The sequence below is a fragment of the Ictidomys tridecemlineatus genome, chromosome 5 (assembly GCF_052094955.1).
Source record: "Ictidomys tridecemlineatus isolate mIctTri1 chromosome 5, mIctTri1.hap1, whole genome shotgun sequence".
Classification (NCBI taxonomy): domain Eukaryota; kingdom Metazoa; phylum Chordata; class Mammalia; order Rodentia; family Sciuridae; genus Ictidomys; species Ictidomys tridecemlineatus.
The window spans coordinates 183,030,692-183,048,286 of NC_135481.1; the positions used below are offsets into that span (position 1 = coordinate 183,030,692).

The window sequence follows — 17,595 nt, forward strand, 5'->3', positions numbered from 1 at the left end:
CAGGAGCTGAGCAGGACAAGGCCCATTCATTCTCTTTTCTATCCTCTGAACTGCACTGAGTGGATTGGTATATTTGCATCATTCCCCCGATGAGGAAACTGACAACCAAAGTAAGATGACTTGTCCACCTTTCCACAGGGGTGGGCCTATTACAACTGCCCAGCAAGAGTTTTGGAGACTTTGGATGAGGCTGGAGGGAGGAGGCTTCAACAAGATCCTTTCAGGAATCTGAGGCAGAGAGATGTTCGTTGCCTGACATCATACAGCTAGTGACTGTGTCTAATCCCAGGCCAGCCTGGCTTCAGGTTCTGATCACACAGATAATGATGATGACAACCATAATGATAACAATGACAATAATTGCTGCTACTTTTATGGAGCACCAAACACGCACCCAAATCAGTGTGTGTCCACGCATTATCTCACTTCATTGTCATGTCAACAGAAGGAGGTAGAGTTATTTGAAACCTCCCCTCCATCAGGGGTGGAAAGGGGCTCAAGTTGCCATTGTGAGCCATGATGGTCCTTTTCACGGGGCTTGGATCTGGAGATGGGCACGGAGGACGGAACAGAGGGACAGGATGCTCAGCATGGTAGATCCTGGACCCTCAGCTCCTGAGGCAGCCCTGTGGAAAAAGACAGCCTGGCCCAGGCAAGGAAGCTATTCTGCCCAGACAAACCGCAGAAGCGGCTGGAGCGCTGCTGTCTCCTGCCCTCTGAGAGCTTGTAGCAGCTTGTGCAGATCCCTGGGATGAGACGATCGAGTGCCGCCCTCCTGTCCCCGGCGCTGGTGAGGAAGCTGCCCTGTGTGACGCGGGGCTCATCTCTCCAGTTCTGCCCAGATGCAAGACCCAAAAGTGGGCTGGGCTCATATCTGTGGGTTGGAGTGTTAGATAAAAGCAATATTTGATCCGAGACTCTGGAGGACATTCTGACTGCACCACAGTCCTCTCTTCTAGGTTTTTCTTTGTCTCTTCCAGAACTAGAGCCTCTGAGCAATGTGTTGCCTTTCCTTTAAGGTCACATTGGAAACAATAGCTCAGTAATCTCCCAGCAGAAGGGACTGGACTTGGCAGGGATCCCCAGTGCCTACAGGGTGCTTGAGACATCATAAACCTTACAAATATTTATTGAGCACTTACTGTGTGACAGGCAGGATGCCATGAGCCTTCACTCACCTTGTCCTTTAATGTTCACTAGGACTCTATGAAACACGGTGACCTGATCATCTGCATTTTTACAGGTGAGGAAACTGAGGCTCATAAAGGCCAAGAGGCGGCCAAAGGTCCCATAATTAAAATGTGGCAGAGAGAGGATGACTGGAGTCCACGTTTATAACTGTCCCAATATGACGCTTTGTTGTGCAAATGAGCAAAAAACACGCGTGTGTGAGTGTTTGCGCATGCATGCACGCACACACACAGAAAGACGGCCAATTTGTGACTCCTGGGCTTCAGGCTTAATACTGCTGTGTGAAAGCTGCGTGACTTGGGTGAAGGAGCATCACATCTCTGATCCTCAGTTTCCTCGTTGTTTTTGGTAAACATCCAGAGAGGGAAAGAGGATGATAAAACGCAGCTCAGAAATAACAAACATGAAGGCAACAGAAAGACGTGAGCACCCAGAGTGTGTGTCTGTGAACTCGGGAGCCCCCCCGGGCGGTCCATGCATGTGTGTGCGTGCACGTGAGCTTGTGAACGGGCACAGCGGATCTCATGTCTGTGTTGTCTCTTCAGAGCCCAGTTAGGCATCGTGGTCCAGAAGAGAGATTCAGAGCTCCCTCAGGGCACCCTTCCGCACCGCACCTGTAAACCTTGTTTTCTGCAAAGATGGCAGCTGCCTCCCAGCCGAGGGGGGTTGGCAAGGGCGAGAGTGAAAGCTCAAGGCTTCTTCCAGCACTGACAGCGAGCTCAGCCCCTCCCCTCACCCGTTTGCCTCCTCTTGGCCCAAAGCGCCCCCTCCCACTGGCCCGTAGATTTCCCTGAGGCTGGGTTAATGGGCCAGTTATGACCCATCAGAAAAGAGAACCTTGGACAACGTGGAGGGAGCAGGGAAGAGGGTACTCCTCAGGTCCTCATTTTACTCTCAAGGCCCTAAATAAATACACTTGACTGTGTGTTTCCATATAAAGGGGGGCGCTCCATAAATATACATCCAAAACATAAAAACTCTTGAAAGTCACCTTTATTATCCCCATTCGAGATGAAAGAACTGAGATTCAGAAAGGTGAAGTAACTTACGTGAGGTCACCCAGCATGTAAACAATAAAGATAAGATGCTAATCCAGTTACATTCTGCACCGAAGACTGTGTTTATTTCACTGTGTCCAAGAAGGTATTCATCTGAGGACACCTGGTGAGGTCACAGTTAAGATCTATGACCAATCCTCCCTGACCTGAAGCCCTGGCCAGGGAGCCAGGGCAAGAGCACTGAGAGACTAGAGCAGCCGAGCAGCGCTCAGAGGGGCCTGGCTCCCTGCAGGCTCGGTTTCCTCGTCTGCAAACTGGTCTAGTTCACTGCATCTCCTGGGGTTGGCAGAGAGGGCTCCGGGTGCCAGAGTTACCCACACAGGTGTGTGGGTGGGAGACAGAGGCAGGCAGTGAGCAAGAAGGGGAAGGCGGGGGCCACTCTGGAAGGTCTGCTGAGGCCACCCAGAGTCTTAGTTTCTCAAACTTGGTGGCCTAGAACAACAGCGATCTAGATTCTCCCAGACCCAGAGATCAGAAGCCCAAGATCAGTTGGACTGGACCAATCTGGAGGTGTCAGCTGAGCTGTGCTCCCTCCAGGGCTTGAGGGGGAAATCCCTCCCTTGTCTCTTCCAGCTTTGGGGGCTGCCAGCTTTCTGGAATTCCAATCAGATTGCTTGAATCTCTGCTCCTCCTCTCCTCCTGTGTGCTGCTCTCTCTCTCTCTCTCTCTCTCTCTCTCTCTCTCTCTCTCTCTCTCTCTCTCTCTCTCTGTGTGTGGCAAAATCTCCCTCCGCCTCCCTCTTATAGGGAGGCATGTGACAGCATTTAGGGACCACCCAGGTAATCCAAGATGATCTCCCACCTCAAAATCCTTAACGTAATCACATCTGCACAGACATTTAAAAAAAAAGAAGAAGAAGAAGAAGAAAATGAAAAACAAGAGTCATATTTACAGGTTTCAAGGATAGGGACCAAATAGCTTTGGGGGTGAATTTTCACACCATAGCATCTAAATGAGCACATACTTTGTTCTGGCGGCCATGAAAAGTCATGAGAAGGTTTCAGTGGCAGGGTGCCGTGGTGAGATTTTTTTTTTTCCAATCAGAGGTGGACTCTGTCTCACATCCTGCAGCAAGTCTGCTCCCAGCTCAAAATTTCTGAAAAGTCCCAGAGACTTACACTCCTTGGTCCCTTGGGGTTCCCTGCCTTCACTTTCCCACTTATACAGCATCCCCTGCACTCTGACTCCAGCGCAGAATTAAGTCCTGCCTTGACCTTCATTAAAAAATAAAAACTAATCATAGAGAAACGTGCGCACGTGTGTGTGTTGATGACTTCATGAAGGTTGGCAGCGGCAGAGGGCATTGACATCATAGGAATGCAAACCATTTTAAACTAAAGGTGAAGACTCTGGGTTTTGTGCATCTTTGAGCCACCTTGGCCGCCAATCAACCTCCGTGGCCACCTTCCTGGGGTACCTCACTGTCTCACAAGTTCCCTTCCTCTCTTGTCCCTGAACCACTTTGTTTCCCTCCGGACTACCTCATCCCCAGGTTCTCGTTATTTCTACGGCCCGGCAGGCTGCACGTGTCCTACCCTGTCCAAGGGAACTATTATTTTTCGAAGCAAGGGCCACACCCTCCCCAAGAGCATCCCTAAAACCAGAAGTTAAAATAAGATATATTTTTTTTTCTCCCGGCATGTATGCAGAGAAGTGTGTCACAGTGGGATATGTTCAGAGGGACATCACATATGTAAACACACACACAAACACTCACAAGCCCCCAAAGTCGCACCTCAGTTCCAACTTGAAAGAAGCGTGTCCTAATGTCATCTCCAACAACAACCAACCCGTCTGGTTTGAGCTGTGGTTGGCAGTGGGTAATTAGCACGCACCAGGATGGCCGTGCCCGGTGCTCCGCTGCGGGTCCCAACAGACTGCCTCGCAGCGAGAGCCTCTGCTTTGGTGTAATTACCTATTCCTCGCACACCAGTTGCCCCGGTGTGATGTCAGCCCCTCCGCATTGTTTATTTTAATTAAAACAGAAATTGCAGGTCTTAGGTGCTTGTAATTACAGCCCATGAACTAAATTGACTGAGGCCCCTAATTAACCTGAAACACGTCTACCTGGCTGAAGGTGTAAGTTTGGACTTGACTGGTGTAAGGGACTGTGTTGGCAATCAAAAGGGAATCAGGGACGGACCTTGGTGGAGACCAAGGTCGAGGACTCCAGGTCAATATCAGCTCCACAGCAGCCGGTATCCCCAGACGACACTGCAAGTTCAATTTCATTTCTAAACGTACCTATTAGACCAGGACACACACAACAAAGGTCTACTGGTGAGATCAGAAGGCCAATTAATGTAAGAATTCACAGAATTTATAAAAATAAACATAATAAGATGAAAAAATAAAACACAAAAAATATGATCGCCTCAATAGATGCAGGAGAGAAAAAGTTGACAAAATTCAACATCCTATCATGATTTAAAAAAAATAAATAAAAAACCTCAACAACCCAGGGACAGAGGGAACTTCTTCAATCTGATAAATGAAGCCGAAGGACTTAACACTTCCCAATCTCAAAACTAGCTCCAAAGCCACAGGGGTCACAGTGGTGTGGTGTTGTCAGAACAGACAGCACAGATCATACAATAGGACTGAGAGCAGAGAAATAAACCCAGGTGTCTGGTTAACTGGCTTCCGGTGCCAAGGAGTTGCTGCGTGGAGTTAAAAAGCTTCTTTTTAATAAATAATGCCATCGAGACTGCATAGCCAGGGGTAAAAGAATGCCTCTCCTTACTTCATACCATGTGCAAAAAACTAACTCAAAATAGACCCAAGGTCTAAATGCAAGGGCAAAACTTCAAAATTAAAAAAAAAAAATATAGAGACAGACCTTCACTACCTTATATTCCATAATGACGCCAAGAAGCACAAGTGACAAAAAGAAAAATACAGACAAATGGATTCCGTCGAAATTAAAATAAAACTTGCGTGCTTCAGAAGACCCTATCAAAACAGAGAAAAGACAATCACAGAATGGGAGACAAATATCTGCAAATCTTATATCTGATAAGGAACTTGGAGTAGAACATGTAAGGACCTCTGAGGGCCTAACAATAAATAGACTTATAATCCAATTAAAAATAAGCAAAGGATCTGAATAAGCCTTTCTCCAAATAAGATAGAAGGCAGGCCAATAAATACACACAGAGAGGCTGCACGTCGTGAGTCATCAGGGAAATGCAAATCCAGGCCACAGTGAGGTACAACTTCACACCCACAGGGACAGCAGAGATGTCAGTAAAGGCAAACAACAACAGAAGTCGGTGTTCAGGCTCTGGAGAAATCCAAACCTTCACACCCTGACGGTGGGGGTGTAGAAAGGTACCAACATTTTCGAAAACAGCTTGAAACATTCCTCAAAACGTTAAACACAGAGTTACCATCCCACCTAGCACTCCATCCCTAGGTATGTCCCCAAGAGAAATGAATATCACTGCCCCTCTGAGCTAAGATGTTCTGGGGATGTCTGAAACCGCAGATAGTACCAGGCCCCATAGATCATGTTTTTCCTCGACCTGCATGTCTCTGATAAAGTTGTACTTATCAATCAGAGACATTAACAGCAATGACTTACAATAGAATGGAGCAATCGTAATAACAGAGTAATAGAAGTTATTTAAAAATCTATGAATTCTTTCTGGAATTATCTATTTACTATTGTGGACTATGATTGACTGCTGGTAACTGAAATCACACACAGCAAAAATACAGGCAAGCGGGTGGGGAGCTACTGTGCATGCATCATACAGAACCCTTCTACACAAATGTTCGCAGGAAAATTATTTATAATGGTCAAAAGGTGAAAACAACCTAAATGCCCATCTACTGGAGATGGATACACAGAATGTGTATATCTATACAAGAGAATATTATTCAGCCACAAAAAAAGGAATGAAATCATACGTGCTACGAAAATAGAGGAACATTGAAAACACTAAGTAAAAGAAGCTAGTCACAAAATACCACATAGTATATAACCCTGTTTATATTTAATGGCCGGAACAGGCAAATCTATAGAGACAAGAAAATCTAAGCATTTGCTGAGAACTGGGGGAAATGGAGAGATCAGAGAACAGCAGCTAAAGCAGGCGGTGTTTCTTTCTGAGGTGACGAAAACGTTCTAAAGTTTACGATGACAGCTGATATATCTGTGAACATATTTTAAAATATTGAATTGCACAAAGGTGCCCCTCTCCATTTACAAGGGGATTACATCCCAATAAATGGGTTACAAACTAAAAATGTTGTCATGTAAAATTGCATTTAGTGCTCCTGACCTACAGAGGGTCCTAAGGTCACACCACAGTCCACTACGGAGGTTTGGTTGTTTCCCCCAGGAGCTGAGCTCCCTGCCTCCACAAGGAAGTGTCTTTAAAGAAGCCAAATTTAAATTTTCAAGTGCAGTTTCTTCTGAGTGTGTATCACTTTGACATAGGTGGCAGAGTCCAAAGAGAGACCCTGACTAGAAGGAGACCCAGATCAATGAACATGACCAGACATGCTTGCCTCTTGAGTAAGATGAATAAAACCTCCAGCACATGCTTACACCAGGTCAAATAGAAAGAAAACACAATTTAAATGTCAACAGATTCAAAGACTTACACAATGTGCCCACAACTGATTTATGGCTAGACTGCTTCACCAAGAAGAGACATGCTGAACCCCACATATCCAGTGATTGACATGGGATTTGATTTTCACAAAAGCTTTTGCCTGGGAACCTGCACTTTTTTTTCCCCAGGAAAATCCCCTGGGTCATTAGAGAACTCAACCCTGGGTGTGTCCCTCATCTTCTCCTCTCTGAGAGTTAAGGGGCGCCTGCAGTCTGCATTTGGGGTGTGAATTCCTTTTGCTGTCCTTTAATAAATCTTGGCATGTGTCTTGCTTTTCATGCATCCTGAAATTCTTTTCAGCAGCGTAAAACAAGAACCCATCAGGGCTGATGTTGAGATCCACTTGGAGGGACCTCCTTGGACCCCTGTCGGGTGACAGCTTCACACCATCCTAAAATTTGAAAAAAGAGAATAGTAAATTAAGCCATGGTAAGTCAGGATTGTCTATACTTCAAACAGATAATTGCATGAAATGTGAATTACTTCTCAGGGAAGCTGTTTTTAAAGTGTGCAGAATACCTACTACGTGCCAGGCACTGGACCAGATGCTGAAATAAAAGTCATCTTGAGACAGTATTCACTTGTCTCTTTTATTTCTAAAATTACTTTTCTTCAATTTAAAAAAAAATGTAGAAAACCCAAATGGAAGAGAAGATAAATCATCCACAATCATATCATTCAGTGACTGCCATTATTTATAATTTTTGTTCATTTTCTCTTTTTATAATGTATTATTTTTTAGATGTGTATGACAATAGGGTCTATTTTGACATATTCTACATATAAGGAGTATAACTTTCCATTCTTGTGGTTGTACATGATGTGGAGTTACACTAGTCATGTATTTACATAGAGAGAAAGTTTTGTCCCATTTATTCTATTATTTCCTATTTCCAACCCTGCTACCTTCCCTTCATTCCCCTTTGTCTAATCCAATAAACTTAAATCCCCCCCCACACACACACACACACTTACTGTGTGTTAGCATCATCTGCATATCAGAGAGAATATTCATCCTTTGGTTTTGGAGGATTGCCTTATTTCACTTAGCAGGATAGTCTCCAGTTCCATCCATTTATCAGCAAATGCCATAATCTCATTCTTCTTTATGGCTGAGTAATAAATAGTCCATTGTGTGTGTGTGTGTGTGTGTGTGTGTGTGAGAGAGAGAGAGAGAGAGAGAGAGAGAGAGAGAGAGATTGATTTTCTTTATCCATTGAAGGACACCTAGATTAGTTCCGTAGGTTAGCTATTGGGAACTGAGCTGCTATAAACATTGATGTGGCTGTGTCACTATAGTATGCTGATTTTAAGTCCTTTGGGTATACACTGAGGAATGGGATAACTGGGTGAAATAGTAGTTCCAGTCTAAGTTTTCTGAGGAATCTCCATACTGCTTTCCAGAGCGGTTGCACAAATTTGCAGTCCCACCAGCAACGAATGAGTGTACCTTTTTCACCTAATCATCAACATTTATTGTTACTTGTATTCTAGATATTTGCCATTCTGACTGGAGTGAGATGAAATTTCAGTATAGTTTGAATTTGCATTTCTCTAACTGCTAGAGATTTTGAACATTTTTCATATATTTTTTGACCATTCATATTTCTTCTCCGGTGAAGTCCCTGCTCAGTTTCTTTGCCCATTTATTGATTGGGTTGTTTGTTCGTGTTAAAGTTTTTGAGTTCTTTCTATATCCTGGAGATTAATGCTCTGAGGTGCAGGTGGCAAAGATTTTCTCCCAATCTGTAGGCCCTCTCTTCACATTCTTGATTGTTTCCTTTGCTGTGAAGAAGCAAAAGCATTTATTGATTCTTGATTTATTTCTTGCACTTTAGGAGTCTTATTGAGGAATTCAGTTCCTAAGTGGAGATGATGGAGAGTTGGGCCAACATTTTCTTCTAGTAGTCACAGGACCTCTGGTCTAATACCTAGGTCCTTGATCCACTTTGAGTTGAGTTTTGTGCAGGATGAGAGATGGGGTTTTAATTTCATTTTGCTACATATAGATTTCCAGTATTTTTTAACTTCTTTTTTAAAGTATTTTTTTAGTTGTAGATGGACACAATACCTTTATTTTATTTATTTATTTTTATGTGGTGCTGAAGATCCAACCCAGTGCCTCACAAGTGCTAGGCAAGCGCTCTACCACTGAGCCACAAACCCAGCCCACAGATTTCCAGTTTTCCCAGCACCATTTGTTGAAAAGTCTATCTTTGCTCCAGTGTATGTTTATGGTGTCTTTGTCTAGTATGAGATAACTGTATTTGTGTGCGTTTGTCTCTGTGTCTTCTAGTCTGTTCCATTGGTCTTCATGTCTGTTTTGGTGCCAATACCATGCTGTTTTCATTACTGTAGCTCTGTCGTACAATTTAAGATCTGGTATTGTGACACATACTGTTTCATTTTTCTCATTAAAAAATTGCTTTAGCTATTCTGGCCTCTTATTTTTCCAAACAAATTTCCCAACAGCTTTTTCTATTTCTATGAAGAATGTCACTGGAATTTTAATAGGAACTTCATTAAATCTGTATAGCACTTTGGGTAGTATGGCCATCATGACAATATAATTCTTCCTATCCAAGAACATGGAAGATCTTTCCATCTTCTAAGGTCTTCTTCGAATTTTCTCTCTTTTGCATTCAAAAATCCTTTAACATGTTAGGCACCATTTTAAATATCTCAGAAGATATTTATATGACAAACTTTACATGCTCACCAACCACCTTAAGGAATAAAGTAGTATCTATAGAATGAAACACCACAAAGGTGTACAATCATTCTGAGGAAATAATCAGAAATCATCAAAGGCACCTGGGATTCCTCACCACAGGATTTTGGTGTGTTTTGGGTTTTTTTAACAAAAAAATAAGGGAAACTCAAATTAACGAAACTGTCTCACGAAAGTTTGGGTTTTTTTTTTTCATCTTTACAACTGTAAAATAAAATTGTACCTTTTATTTATGATGTAAATATTTCAATAATAATGAGAAATTTCTATTAAGTTATTGCCTTCATGCTTCAATAAATTATAGGCACAAGTCTTATAGCTATTTCTTCTTTAGTTTTATTTTTATTATTATTGACTTAAAAGATCTCTGTATCTATTAAGGATAGTAACCCATCTGCCATTTTTATTGCAAATATTTTTACAATCTTGACATTTTTATTTTACTGTTGCTAATAACATTTTTGAAGACATAGAAATTTCTTTTCTTTTTAGTATCAAATATATTATTCTTATCCTTCAGATTTCTTCCAAAGCTTTTAAGCTGAGAATGTCATTCATCACCTGAAAGTCAGTTGAATGTTTATCATACATTATTCTAGTTGTTAATAGAAGAAACCTTAATTTTTCACAATGCTTTATTAAGTAAAATTTGTGTATCATAACCATCCAAAGCAAGAACTGCTTGTATGTTTTTGAAATTAACTCTTTGATCCATTTATAATTTGATCTGAGAGATGATATGAGATAAAGTTCTAATTTGATTTCATTCCAACCAACAATGAAAAGTCCATCCATTTCCAAATAATTAACAATTCTTTTATCCCCTGTTAAACTCATAAATATTCTTCCATATAATTCATGATTCTCCCTTCTATTCTAAGACATTATATTTTAATTGTTGCATAATGCCACATTGTTTTAACTACTATGTACATAATATACATTGTGATGGCACTCTTCTGGCTTTCTTTGGTGGGGGCAGCACCTGTTTTGCCTAATTCAATTCAGAATCACTGTGAAAATCAAAATTTGAACTGTGTTAAATGTATAAATTAATATCAGACTAACATCTTTGCACAACACCATCTTTCCAGCTGGGTATATAGTTGAAATATGTGTGCATGTGTGTATAGAGAGAAAGAGAGATCTATATATACTTGCTGAGATAAATATATATGTACACATTTATCAGTTAAAGTTTGTAGATACTATTTTAATTTCTTTCCAACACTTTATAAAAATAGTTTCAGATATAGGAAAAAGTAAAAGAATCCTACAGTGAGCACCTGCATAGATTCTACTATTAACCCTTTACTTGCTTTATTGCATACCCATCCATCTACCTATTCATCTACTCATCGTAACTTTTTTAATACACTTTAAATTAAATTGCATACATGTATCAGTACACACTCCCCCAAACATTTCAGAGTATATAACATGAACTAGAGTTAAGTATACATTTGCTGACTTTTGACAAACACATACCCCTGTCCACTTGAACCTTTATCAAGATATAAAAATTGTACAAGGCATAGCAGTACATGACTATAATCCCAGTGGCTCTGGAGGCTGAGATGGGAGAATCACAAGTTCAAAGCCAGTCTCAGCAATTTAACAAGGCCCTATTCAACTTAGCTAGACCTCATCTCAAAATAAAAAATAAAAAGGGCTAGGGATGTAGCTCAGTGGTTAAGTATCCCTGGGTTCAATCCCTGCTACCAAAAAAAAAAAAAAAAAGATATAAACATTGCAACATTCTAGAAAATTCTCTCCAGCGCCTACCAATGCTTCTCCTTCCTTCCCCCCAGAGTCAATGAAGTTTTTCTACCATAAATCAGCTTTGTCTGTCTTTGAACAACATATAACTAGAACCATGCAGTCTATGCTCAAGGATGGCCTCCTTCACAGGACAAAATATTTTGAGATTCATCGATGTCATTCCAAACTCAGCAATTTGTTCCTTTTAATTGCTGAGTAGTATTCAATCACATGAATAGATCAAAATTTGTTTATGGATGGGCACCTGAGCTGTTTCCTGTTTTTGATTTACTATTCATTTTGATAGGAACATTCTTGTGCAAACATTTTTGAAGTTTTTTTTCTTTTATTGATTTCTTTTACTTTATATATGACAGTGGAATGCATTACAATTCATATTACACATATAGAGCACAATTTTTCACATCTCTGGTTGTATGCAAAGTATATTCACATCAATTCGTGTCTTCATACATGTACTTTGGATAATGATGACCATCACATTCCACCATCATTTCCAACCTGATGTCCCCTCCCTTCCCCTCTCACCTCTCTGCCCTATGTAGAGTTTGTCTGTTCCTCCCATGCTCCCCGTCCCTACCCTACTATGAATCAGCCTCCCTGTAGAGAAAATATTCAGCATTTGTTTTTTGGGGGATTGGCTAACTTCACTTAGCATTATCTCCTCCAACTCCATCCATTTACCTGCAAATGCCATGATTTTATTCTCTTTTATTGCTGAGTAATATTTCATGTGTAAATATGCCACTTTTTTAATCCATTCATCTACTGAAGGGCATCTAGTTTGGTTCCACAGTTTAGCTATTGTGAATTGTGCTGTTATAAACATTGATGTGACTGTGTCCCTGCAGTATGCTGTTTTTAAGTCCTTTGGGTATAGACCAAGGAGAGAATAACTGGGTGAAGTGGTAGTTCCATTCCCAATTTTCCAAGGAATCTCCATACTGCTTTCCATATTGGCTGCACCAATTTGCAGTCCCACCAGTAATGTATGAGTGTGCCTTTTTTCCCACATCCTTGTCAACACTTATTGTTGTTTGTCTTCATAATAGCTGCCATTCTGACTGGAGTGAGATCCCAAAATGGCATTCCTCATAGAAATAGAAAAAGCAGTCATGAAATTCATCTGAAAACATAAGAGACCCAGAATAGCTAAAGCAATCCTTAGCAGGAAGAGTGAAGCAGGTAGCATTGCTATACCAGCCCTTAAACTATACTATAGAGCAATAGTAACAAAAACAGCATGGTATTGGCACCAAAACAGACTGGTAGACCAATGGTACAGAATAGAGGACACAGAGACTAACCCCAAAATTACAATTATATTAAACAAAGGCACTAAAAACATGCACTGGAGAAAGGATAGCCTCTTTAACAAATGGTGCTGGGAAAACTGAATATCCATATGCAACAAAATGAACCCCTGTATCTCACCATGCATAAAACTCAACTCAAAATGGATCAAGGACCTAGGAATAAAACCAGAGACCCTGTATGTGGTAGAAGAAAAAGAAGGCCCTAATTTCCATCAGGTAGGATTAGGCCCTGACTTCCTTAATAAGACTCCTGTGGCCCAAGAATTAAAATCAAGAATCAATAAATGGGATGGATTCAAACTAAAAAGTTTTTTTTTCAGCAAAAGAAATAATCTCTGAGGTGAATAGAGAGCCTACATCTTGGGAGCAAATTTTTACCCCTCACACATCAGGTAGAGCACTAATTTCTAGGTTATATAAAGAATTCCAAAAGCTAAACACCAAAAAAAAAAAAAAACCAAATAACCCAATCAATAAATGGGCCAAGGACCTGAACAGACACTTCTCAGAAGAGGATATGCAATTAATCAACAAATATATGAAAAATGTTCATCATTTTTTTTTGTACCGGCGATCAAATTCAGGGGCACTCAACCACGGAGCCACATCCCCAGCCCTATTTTGTATTTTATTTAGAGACAGGACCTCACTGATTGCTTAGCACCTCGCTTTTGCTGAGGCTGGCTTTGAACGTTCCATCCTCCCATCTCAGCCTCCCTAGCTACTGGGGTTTCAGGTGTGTGCCTCCATGCCCGGCTGCAAACATTTTTATCTACACATACTTTCAGTTTTCTGGGAAGATTACCTGGGAATGAACTGCTGGGTCATGGAATAGATACATGCTTACATTTATGCAAAACTGTCCAACTTTGGACAAACTCCCACCAACAATGTATGAGAGCTCCCTCCAGTTGTTCCACATTCTTGGCACCATTTGGGATTGTCTGACTTTTCCACTTTAGACCTTCTGAAGGGAATGTGCGGGTATCACATGTGGTTTAAATTTCTTTGATGATATTGAGCACCTTAACCCGGGGTAAGCAGTCAGGTTTGCATCTTCTTTTGTGAAATGCTTGTCCGATTATTTTGTCCATTCTACTGGGCTTTTCCCCTTTTATTAATGAATTGTTGAAGTGATTTGGGCATCCTGAGTGCCGGTCTGTTGACAAATGTCCATTTTATCCAGTTTCTAGATTTCCTACTTGTTTTGTAACAGTATCTGTTTGCGAGCAGAAATCTTCAGATGTCGATGGATGCTAGTTTGTTGGGTTTTCCTCTGTGAGCCCTAACTGAGGAAACTTTGCCAATCCCTAAGACATTCTGTTTTCTACTGAAAGCTTCATGGTTTGTGTATTATATAAAGTAGGAGTTAAAGTCCTTAGGTGAAAGACTTCCCTTTCTGCATTTAATTGCTTTGGTGCTTTTGTCAAAAACCCAATGACCAGCTGATTATGTCTCTGAGCATTCAGTTCTGTTCCATTAACCTAGCAGCTGATCTTTATGCCAATACCACAACGATTCTTTGCTGGTGAGTCTGGTAGTATTACTCCTCCAACTTTGTTCTGCTTTATCAAGATGACTTTTGATGGTCTAGGTGCTTTGCATTTCTACATAAACGTTAGAATCAGGTCTTGGATTTCAGTGAAAGGCCTTCTAGAACTTCCACTGTGACTATGTTGCATCTGTCAGCCGATTTGGGCAGAATTAACATCTTAACAATATTGGGTCTTCCCATCCATAAATGTGCATTGATTTTGGTCTTCTTTAATCACTCTCAGCCCTGTTTTTGAGTTTTTCATATAGAGGTCTTATATGTATCCTGTTAAATTTAATCCAATTTTTTTGTTTTAATTTTTGATGCTCCGCAAAGGATTTTTTAAATTTCATTTTCCCAACAGGTTTTTCTAGTATGTAAATAATAAAATTGATTTTTGTATATTTACTTTATGAGCTTCTGAAATTCACTTATGAGTTCCAGTTGTTGTTTGATAGATTTTAAATTTCTTAGGTTCTCCACATAAACAATTATTATACCAGCAAAAAAAAATAAATAAATAAACCACACACACAAAAACCTCTTTCTTTCCTATCAGGTGTATATTTCTTTTAATTTTTAATTTTCTTCTTTTTGCCTTTTTGTGATGGCTATGTTCCAGTACATTGTGGAATTAGGAACAGTGAGAGAGCATCTTCGCCTTTCCCACTCTTGGTAAAAAAGTGTTCAATATTTTACCAGTAAGTGGGATATTTGCTAGAGCATTATAATTAATAGCCTTTATCAGAGTAAGAATTTTCCATTTTATTACTAGACTGCTGAGTCTTCTTCTTCATGGATAGATATTCATTTTTATCAAACATCTTTTCTCCATGATGCACTTTTCGTGTTAGTTCTGGGAATATACTGGATTATGCTGCTGGATTTTCAAATGTTAAACCAACTTTGCATTTCTGAGATAAGCCCTACATGATCATGATAGACTTGAGTTGCTTGTATTTTGTTAAGGATTTTTGTGACTAAATTCATTCAGGACTTTTTCCCCAGGAATTCTTTTTTCACTCTCTCATTCTTTTATTTTGGAGGTTGGAGAAAATGTCCATCAGATATTAATATTATGGTTTCAAAGTTCGATAAAATGAGTTAGTATTTCCTCATCCTCTATTTTCTGAAAGAGTTTGTGAAGGATCACTGTTATTCCCTCCTTAAATATCAAGAGATTCACCAATGAAAATATCTAGGCCTAGAATTTTTCTTAACTTTTTTATTTGTCCCTACATCTACATAGAGAATCTGGCATTGATGTGTGTGTGTTTGAAGAAATTATATTTTAATTTTTTTCTTCAGCCATTTATCTAAAGAGCCCTGATCAGCTCAGGTAGAATCTTCTCCAGCTCTGATGGCCTTATTTTCTGGCATTCAAAAACCATTAGAAGACGTGAAAATCTGCCATCTCCAGCAGACCTTGCTAATGGGTCTGTCTTTGTCTCTTTTCTTATCCACAAACTTTTCCTGTGTTGTGCACTGCTCCCAGGGTCAGTATTCTATGGCCCCATCTTTCTACCCTGTCATTTTATTTTTAAAAATATGATCCCCAAAATATACTCAAAAATAGCAAAACTTGACTGCCTTAAAAAGCAGTATTCATCGACTTGAGAGATGGCCATCCAATTTTTTAATTGCTTCAGCTGCTATGTTGCTCTGCCAATGCCGAGATGGGGAGAGGGAAAGAATATCTCCACTTTTATGATGGTAGTTTGCTTCTTCTATATCTTCATTAGAAAGGTTAATTGGAAATCAAGAGAGGCTGTGTCGGGGGCAGCCACAGCTAGTCAGATGCCATTTTAAACTGGAATGTATCCAGATGGGTTTCTTTGAAACCCTACAGTCCTTTGATCTACAGACGCACTGCTGGCTGGCACCACCAAAGTGACTGGCACATGGTACACATTCAGCACAAAGTGGTTGGTCTTTCCCTCTCTGCTGCTGATGTTCTTCCCCAGTAATTTCCTACCTCTACCTACTCACCTGGGACAACTGTTCTTTTGAGACAAAATGTCTGTGTGTCCACCGTGCAAGGAGAAACCAGATGATCATGTCCTCGGCTGCATTCAGAAATGAGGGATTCTCTTCAAGGATGAGAAAGGGTGGACTAATGGCCTCAGGATTTCAAAGTCTTCCTTAACCCAGCTGCACTCCCAGTTCCTGCAATCCTGGAAATACCAGGCTGCCTGAACCTGCTCAGTTGCTTCTGGTTCATCAGCTCCAACCATCAGCAAATTCAACCCTGGCTATGAGATTTCTATTAAGGAATAAAAACATGGTCCTTTAATGGTAACAAATGATTGCACGTATCTGTACACCTACCTGCTGACAAGTGGATACATGAGGGGCTCCGAAGATTAAAGATGAGGATGGCTAACAAGGCCCAACTTGACAGCTAACAATGCTTTGTTGGCCCTATTTTATCAATTGGTTCATTCGTTCATTCATTCCTTCATTAATTCATTCAATGAATTCCACATATATCTATTGAATGAGACACTTCTACGTACCATGTTTTCTTCCAAATCCTTAGTTATGTGTCAAATTGTAAAGAGTGTTAGCTCCTCGACTACAATGTAAGCTCCCTGAAGACAGGGCTTTGGCAATCTTGTGTGCCATGGTGTCTCCAGCTCATAGAACCAAGTCTAGTATTTAGAAGACACTCAATGAAAATGGGTTAAATTCTTTGAAAATAAAGGAATTGACTAGTTGTATTGAACACCCGAAAGCGAAATCACCTACAGCTACTTATTAAGAGTTATCTCTGCTCTGCCTATAAGATTCACTGACCAAAGAAAATAAATATCAACTTACCTGGAAGATAGACTTTTTTTATTGTAACAGTCAAAAATTTGAGAATTTACCTACTATCGGAATATATAGCACTGACAAATTATGTAAGAGAAACATCTTTTTTTAAAGAGAGAAATTTTTAATATTTATTTTTAGTTTTCAGTGGACACAACATCGTTATTTTGTTTTTATGTGGTGTTGAGGATAGAACCCAGCGCCCTGCGCATGCCAGGCGAGCGCGTTACCGCTTGAGCCATATCCCCAGCCCGAGAAACATCTTCTTAATTTGGTCTCTTCTCAGCCCCAGAGCGTGGACTTAATTGGGCCCAACAAATAGAGGTATTTAAATGTTGACCCTCTGACCTCCTTTCCTGCCTCTTCCCGGTGAGTTCAATGCCGTGGTGGATCCAAACAGGAGTGGGGTGTGAATCAAAGCAAACAAATGCCACAGCTGATCAGAACCCATGCTCGTTCTCCAAAATCACCAAGGAAATAATCTCTATGTTTTTCCAGACCAGAGTTTTATGGAGGTTTTTTTCCCCCCTAAACTAGGACAATATTT

General features: G+C 40.6%; 1 long non-coding RNA gene across 9 annotated transcripts in view; it reads right to left on the minus strand.

The window, feature by feature from the left end:
* Positions 1 to 6,225: 6,225 nt before the first annotated feature.
* Positions 6,226 to 17,595, minus strand: part of LOC144378131 (uncharacterized) — a 149,664-nt gene continuing 138,294 nt past the window's right edge. For 8 of the 9 annotated variants that reach the window (XR_013439703.1, XR_013439702.1, XR_013439704.1 and 5 more), the window contains one exon: positions 6,226 to 7,262. This is a non-coding gene — a long non-coding RNA (uncharacterized LOC144378131). Of the gene's footprint in view, positions 7,263 to 7,846; positions 7,984 to 17,595 lie in introns of all 9 variants that reach the window. The other variant, XR_013439706.1, reaches the window with a different exon arrangement.